Below are 7451 nucleotides of genomic sequence, written 5' to 3'. Positions count from 1 at the left end.
CGGAGACTAGAAAGAGAGGATGGGAGAAATACTTCCAGTCTTCAGAAATCCGCTTAATGTAACCTTATGCTAAAGATTCTGCTGATGCACCCGGCAGCTCTTCTTTTCTGGACTACCTCGAAGGGCTAAGAATATGCTTCCAGGCAGTCCTGTTCCCCATTTGTGAAAACTTTCACCTCACTCCACTTCACAGGACTGTAGTGTTTAGCCCCTGGGTTTTGAGGATGGGGCCATGTAGACAATTGCAGTTTGGCTGCATGCTGCTTTTTGAAGGATTGAAATTGAAGTGGAAGTGAGGAGCATGGAAATGTTTTCCGAATCTCAGTGCTTTAGCTTTGCTTACTCCGTGATCCAGATCCATTTCCAGGAGCCATGAACTATTATGCTTCACCAGTGGGTCAATAACACACCAACACACCATGTAAACTAACACACCATGTAAACTAAAAAAATATCACCTAATTAATAAGTTTCTACAATATAAATACCATAATCCACATTTGGCCCACAGGCTTTTTGAATTCGCAAATGAAGATCAATCTTTTTCTGCTGGTTGAGCAAATAACAGGTTTCTTCAGGAGGAGAAAAGAGAAGACAGCATGTTGGATTGATTGTTGAGGATACATATTCCTATTTAAAAGACATTGATACGGAAAGCAGTTGCCAGTACAGAAGCAGATAACATCTCATTTTTAGATTACATTTGATAATCAGAAACAAAGTACAATTCAAAGAGTTTGAGGGATCCCTCGACATAGTGGTAGTCAAGGGCCACCACACAAGCCTCATCGGGTTAGACTGGTTTGATGCCCTGGGCATCCATGTGACTGGTATTAAAAAGAATTCAAGCAGTGGACCTGATGACTGTTTGCCAGGAATATACTGATGTTTTCAGCCCTAGTCTAGGCAAGTACAAGGGAGCTCCAATTGTCCTCCACCTTGATCCAACCATAACCCCAATCAGGATCAAGCCTTGCAGAGTGCCTTTTACCCTTAAGCCTAAGATTGATGCAGAGTTAGAAGTTGGTGCAGCAAGGTGTGCTGCAACCAGTAGATAGCAGTTTGTGGGAAACTCCCATAGTCACACCACTTAAACCCAACGGTGTGGTGCGCATCTGCATGGATTATAAGTGTGCTATAAACAAAGCACTTTAGTAACATGCATATCCGGAACCTGTAGTCAGCCATATCTTGGCATCACTACAGGGAGGTTGCGTATTTGCCAAATTGGACTTGGCACAAGCCTACCAGCAATTGCCCGTGGATGATGACACGGCAGAAGCTCAAACAATAGGGGGATATTCAGGTTTCATCACCTGCAGTTTGGAGTCAGTGTGGCCCCAGGTCTTTTCCAGAGCGTGATGGAGCGCACGCTCAAAAATATTCCAGGTGTTTGCCCTTATTTTGATGATGTCCTCATAGCCGGGGAATCATAAATATTGGCTGAACAGCTCAAAGCCGTCCTTCAGCATTTCCACGAAGTGGGGCTGAAGTTCAAGAGGGACAAATGCCAAATTGGTGTGATCTCTACAGAGTTCCTTGGTTTTCTCATTGATGCCACAGGCATACACCCCACTGACTCTAAGCTCAAAGCTATTCAGCAGGCTCCCAGACCAATGTCAAAAGGGGAGTTACAGGCATTTTTAGGGTTACTCAATTTCTACCATGCATTCCTCCCACATAAGGCGGCATTGGCAGAGCCTTTACACAGGCTCTTGGATAAGAGGGCACCATGGCAGTGGACGAGAGTCCACGAGGAAAGTTTCAAAGCAGTCAAATCACTGCTGTTGTCAAACTCCATGTTAACACATTTTAATGAGAAACTGCCTGTCAGTATTGCTTGCGATGCTTCCCCATATGGGATAGGAGCCGTATTGAGCCATCTAATGGCCGACGGGAGGCAAGCTCCCATAGCTTATTATTCAAGGACACTGTCACCGGCTGAAAGGAATTATGCCCAAATTGATAAAGAGGCATTGGCCATCATGGCTGGCATCAAAAAAATTCATCATTTCCTTTATGGTCACTCATTCACAGTCTTTATGGACCACAAGCCACTTCTTGGTCTGTTCACTACGGACAAACAAACCGCTCAGATCCTCTCTCCATGGATGCTGAGGTGGTCAATCTTTATGGCAGCCTATAGTTACAGGCTAGTCCATAAGCCGGGTAAGGAAATGGGCCATGCTGACGCACTCAGCAGGCTGCCTCTGCCTCACTCAGAACCAGATCCTGCACCTGCTGCACACATCCTGGCAATCCAGGTCTTGCTAGAGTCTCCCCTTCACACAGGGGATGTGGCTACTGAAACAGCCACTGATAAAACACTCAGTTGAGTTTTGAACTGAGGGGGGTGGCTAGAAGCCAGTCTGGGGACAGAATTTCACAGCTTCATCAGAAGGAAGGATGAGCTGTCAGCTTACAAGGGCTGCATTCTTTTGGGAAGTCGGGTCATAGCTCCACACTCTATAAGGACTAGAGTCTTAGAATCTCTGCATGAGGGACATCCTAGGATGAAGGCTACCTGTGGCGAGTCATGAGAAGCTACCTTTGGTGGCCAGGGTTGGATAAGGGTGTTGAGGTCCAAGTAAAAGGATGCCATGTTTGCCAGCAATCCAGACCTGAAAAGCCTCAAGCCCCAGTACATTGCTGGGAAACCACGCAAACCCCATGGTCAACGATTCACATAGACAAGGTGCTGAAGATGTCTCTGCAGAGGAAGACCAAGGTTCATTCGGCAGCTGGTGTGTGTGTGTGTGTGTGTGTGTGTGTGCACCTCTTTTTTTTTTTAAAAAAAAGCACTGTAAATAAGTAACTGCTGTGTTTGTTTAAGCTCTTAAATTGCCTGTCTACGGTTTTCCAAGCTTGTGTTTTGGGCAGGAAACTTGCTTTAATTTCATTGGCTGCTGCCTGTTGGTGGTCCATATAAATAGATGTCAGAACAGTTTTTCGAGCCGCTTCTGTGTTAACTCAATAAACATTCTGTTACTTTCACCTTCGCCTCGTCAATGCCTCAATGATCCCAGTACACAACACATATTATATGGATACATTTTGTTTTTCTCTATTTCTTGGTATTATTTGCTTTGATCATACTGTTAGATTTAAAAAGGGGAATAGATTCCATACTATCTCTTCCTCAAATTGTCCATTTTGGTGCTCAGAGACAACATTTACCTTATTTATCCCAACTTACCTTCTGCACATCGGCAAATGTTACCATGACATATCTTATTGAGAAGGCCTGTTCCTTTATCTGGATGGTAGAACTTGGTACGTTGTTCATCTGAGGGAAGAATTAAAAGATATGACTATACATCACATCAAGAAATCTATGATGACTATATATTTAATTATAAGGTAGTCCTCAATTTAAAACCATTTGTTACAACCTGACTCACTCCACAGGGTTGTTGTAGTAGGAATATTAGGAGGAGGAAGAGCTGTTCAATATGTCTGCCATTACCTAGATTGTAGTAGCTGTACACCTTGACTGATCCTGGCTGAATAAAGCCAACTTCAAAATGCTTGAGAATCTTAAAATGCAGACATTCATTCTCAGAGTGGGAGACCTGGGATGGAGAAAGAAGATAATTTGTGGGTGCCAGTTTACCCACGGGATATTTTTCCCCCTGAAGTTCTATCTGAATAACCTCAAGGAAACTGCTTGTTCCAAGTTCCTCAGGTTTGACCAGTGACTGAAGGACTAAATTCTGGAAATCTGTCCAGGTTTCTCAGAATAAGGGGTAAGCAATGGAATAGGTGAGAGGAGCAGCAGGTTGAAATGGTGCCTCAGAAAATACTGGTCAAAAGTTAGAGAATTGACACACTAGTTCAGAGAAGAGCAACTAAAATGATCAAAGGCCTGGAGACTAAAACGTATGAAGAATGGTTGCAGGACTTGGGTTCGGCTAGTCTAAAGAAAAGAAGACATTAAGGATTTGTGACTATAAAAAAATAATAAAATATGGTTTAAAAAAGAAAAGAAGAAACAGGGGTGACATGATAGCAGTATTCCAGTATTTGAGGGGCTGCCACAAAGAAGAGGGCGTCAAACTATTCTCCAAAGCACCAGAGGGCAGGACAAGAAACAATGGTTGGACACTGACCAAAGAGAGAAGCAACCTGGAATTGAGGAGAAATTTCCTAACAGTGAGGACAATTAACCAGTGGAACAGCTTGCCTTCAGAGGTTGTGGGCACTCCCATCACTGGAGATTTTTAAGAAGAGGCTAGAGACAATCACTTGTCTGAAATGGTATAGGTTCTCCTGCTTGAACAGGGGATTGGACTAGAAGACCTCCAAGGTTCTATTCTATTCTATTCTATTCTATTCTATTCTATTCTATTCTATTCTGTTCTGTTCTGTTCTGTTCTGTTCTGTTCTATTCTATTCTATTCTATTCTATTCTATTCTATTCTATTCTATTCTATTCTATTCTATTCTATTCTATTCTATTCTATTCTATTCTATTCTATTCTATTCTATTCACATTTATTTATTTATTTATATTTCATGTTTCTTTTTTACTATCCAAAAAGCATTAGGTGACCTAGACCTAGACCACAATAATAATTCCACAGTTCTGGTAGTCAACTTCTAGCATGCTTGTTCTCCTTGGCCTCTACCTGACATTTGGAAATGAAGAGATTTGCTTCATTTTGAACTGCCCCATTTGCTCACAGAGGGAGAATCCAGTTTCGCCAAGGTCTCCCTTTGAATAAGTTTATTAGCGGCAGCACCTTGGGTTTCTTGGCTCCATCTGAGTGGAGGGAAGCAGAGGCACAGCAGCAGGATTGCTCTCAATAAGGCTGGCGCACACAAGCAAGCAGCACAACCCAGTCTTATTATTTGAGAACAGTCTTGCTGCTGCGCCTCCACTTCCTTCCACTCAGACAGAGCTGAGAAACCCAATCTCCTGCCTCTGCTTGAGTGAGGAGGACAAGGAGGAAGAGAAGAGCAGTGAGGATTTGTGCCAGCCGGCCAGCCAGGCAAGAACTAGGTCGGGCGGGGTGGGTGGGTGGGTGGGTGGGTGGGGAGGGGCATCAGGGCCGCTCAGGTGGTTGCCGTGAGCTGCTCAGCTGGGCCATGGATGGTATTGGTTCCTGCACCTGGCCATCCAGAGCTAGCTGAGGGAATAAAGAGAGAGTGAGTAGCTTATTGGAGCCTGCCATCTAGAGCCAGTGAATGAAGAGATAGAGATAGAGTAAGAAGGTGGGGTCTTTGTGTTTTCTGCTTTGTTGCAGGCAAGCCAGACAAAGAGGTGGGATAGAGAGTGAGCGTAGCTTGCTGAAGTTTTTATTGTTCTTTTGCTTCGCTGCGGGCAGGCCAGAAGAAGAGAGGGAGAGAGGGTAGGTTTCTTCTCCTTTGTTGGAGCAAGCTGGGCAGAGGGAGAGCCAAGAAAGAGTTTGACCAGGGAAGTAGAGGGGTTTTTGTAGGATCAGCTGGAGGAGGCAAAAAGGGGATAAGGAAGGGAGGGGGGTTATGTATAGTGAGGACAGAGGGAGACAAGGAGAGTGGATAAAGGAGGGCCCCTGTGAGCTCTAGAGAGGGACTGATTACCATTGTCTTAGCAAGTTGCTGTTACCAGAGACTGACTACCATCACTCTAGGCAAGTCGCTGTTACCAGAGACCGACTAGCATTGTCTTAGGCAAGCTGCTGTCACCAGAGACTGACTACCATTGGCTTAGGCAAGTTGCTGTCACCAGACACTGGCTACCATCGTCATAGGCAAGTTGCTACTATCAGAGACTGGCTAACATCATCCTAAACAGGTTGCTTTTACTAGGGACTGACTACTATTTTTGTACGCCAGCTGCTGTTACCAAGACCTGACCACCATCATCTCCTGTAAGTCTCACTGCCTGAGGTCTACTATCATCATCCCATGTGAGTTACCGTTGAAAGAGATTGACCATCACTGCCCCGTGTGCGTGGCTGCCAACTGTGACTGAACATCACCGTGCTATGTGCTCTGTCAGGCAGAGGTGCCCTTGGGTCAGCAGCCAGCCGAAGAGGAGGTCAGGAGGGCCCGGACTTTAGTGCTACATATACAGTATTATTACATCTTTTAAAAAAAAACGTCTCAGAGGAGGGTACCTGTAGACCAGGGCTTTTCAACCTTTTCCCTCATTGTACCACTTTTAGGATATGGCAACATACAAGTACCACCAGTCATCTAGCAAGGTGTCAAAAACTTGATGACACCCCACCCCCCGCAAAAAAGAAAAAAAAGTGATAAAGTACAGGTAATGGAAAAGGTGAGACAGTTTGCTTAGTGACTGTTCGAAGATACAATTGCACTGAAAAAAGTGCCCCCCAAGCCACAGCCAAGCAAGACACCTGCCTGCCCGCCCAGCGGCGCTCTTCCTCCTGTCCAAGGTTTTCATTGTTATGAGCATTTCTGTTAAGGATTGGCAGCAGGGGTGGGGGGTGTTTGGTTTTTATTCCCCCCATCTGCTGGGTAGTTGCAGCAGGTTTTGGTCACTTCACATGACCCTGGGACACTGTGACCATCATAAATATGAATCAGTTGCCAAGCATCTGAATGTAAATCACAAGACCCTGGAGATGCTGCAACATTCCAGCTGATTGGCGCTTCTTCTGGGCTCAGAAGTGCCAGGATCAGTGCTGAGCTCCACCTGGAGCCTGGCGCTGATCCTGGCACTTCCGCTGAGCTCTGACAGCCCTGCATCTCCAGCCACCTCTCACTCAGGCTTGTGTGGTGCTGCCACCAGTTCAGCTCATTCCCCTCCCCTGCTACCACTTTTCTAGGATGATCGCGTACCACCTGCCAGGTGCCAATGTACCACAGGTGGTACCTGTACCACTGGTTGAAAAGCCCTGCTGTAGACAGTCAGTATTCTGACCCTCCTTGATTAATACTTGGTTTTTGCTCTAAAATCAATATTTCTCATTTTTTTATACATTAGCAATAGCACTTAGACTTATATACCACTTCATAGTGCTTTACAGCCCTCTCTAAGCAGTTTACAGAATCAGCATATTGGCCCTCAACAATCTGGGTCCTCATTTTACTGACCTTGGAAGGCTGAGACAACCTGGAGCCCATGAAAATCAAACTACTGGAAGTCAACAGAATTAGCCTACAATGCTGCATTTTAACCACTGTGCCACTACTGCTCATTATATATAACTTTGAAGAACATTAAAGTGGGGATAGCTGCAAATTATATTAAATGTTTTTTGTGACCCATATGTCAATTTGTTATGCAATTTGTAATTGATGGAAAGCTATATGCATTGGACAATTATATATGGGCATGCCTTTGCAATTTGCAGGAAATGAAAAGGCACTTTGGTGGAAACTCAGCAAAATGCAGAGAGCTACCTATTCAAATTACTGGGATAAAATTACAAGGAAGTAAATTTCTATCCTGCATCGTGTTGAGTTGTGCCACTTAATTCTCTCCTCCAACCTCACCAGTC

This window comes from Vipera berus, assembly GCF_964194415.1.
Source record: "Vipera berus genome assembly, chromosome: 2".
Lineage (NCBI taxonomy): Eukaryota > Metazoa > Chordata > Lepidosauria > Squamata > Viperidae > Vipera > Vipera berus.
The sequence above is the reverse complement of the archived record's forward strand: the minus strand, read 5'-3'. Positions refer to the sequence as shown.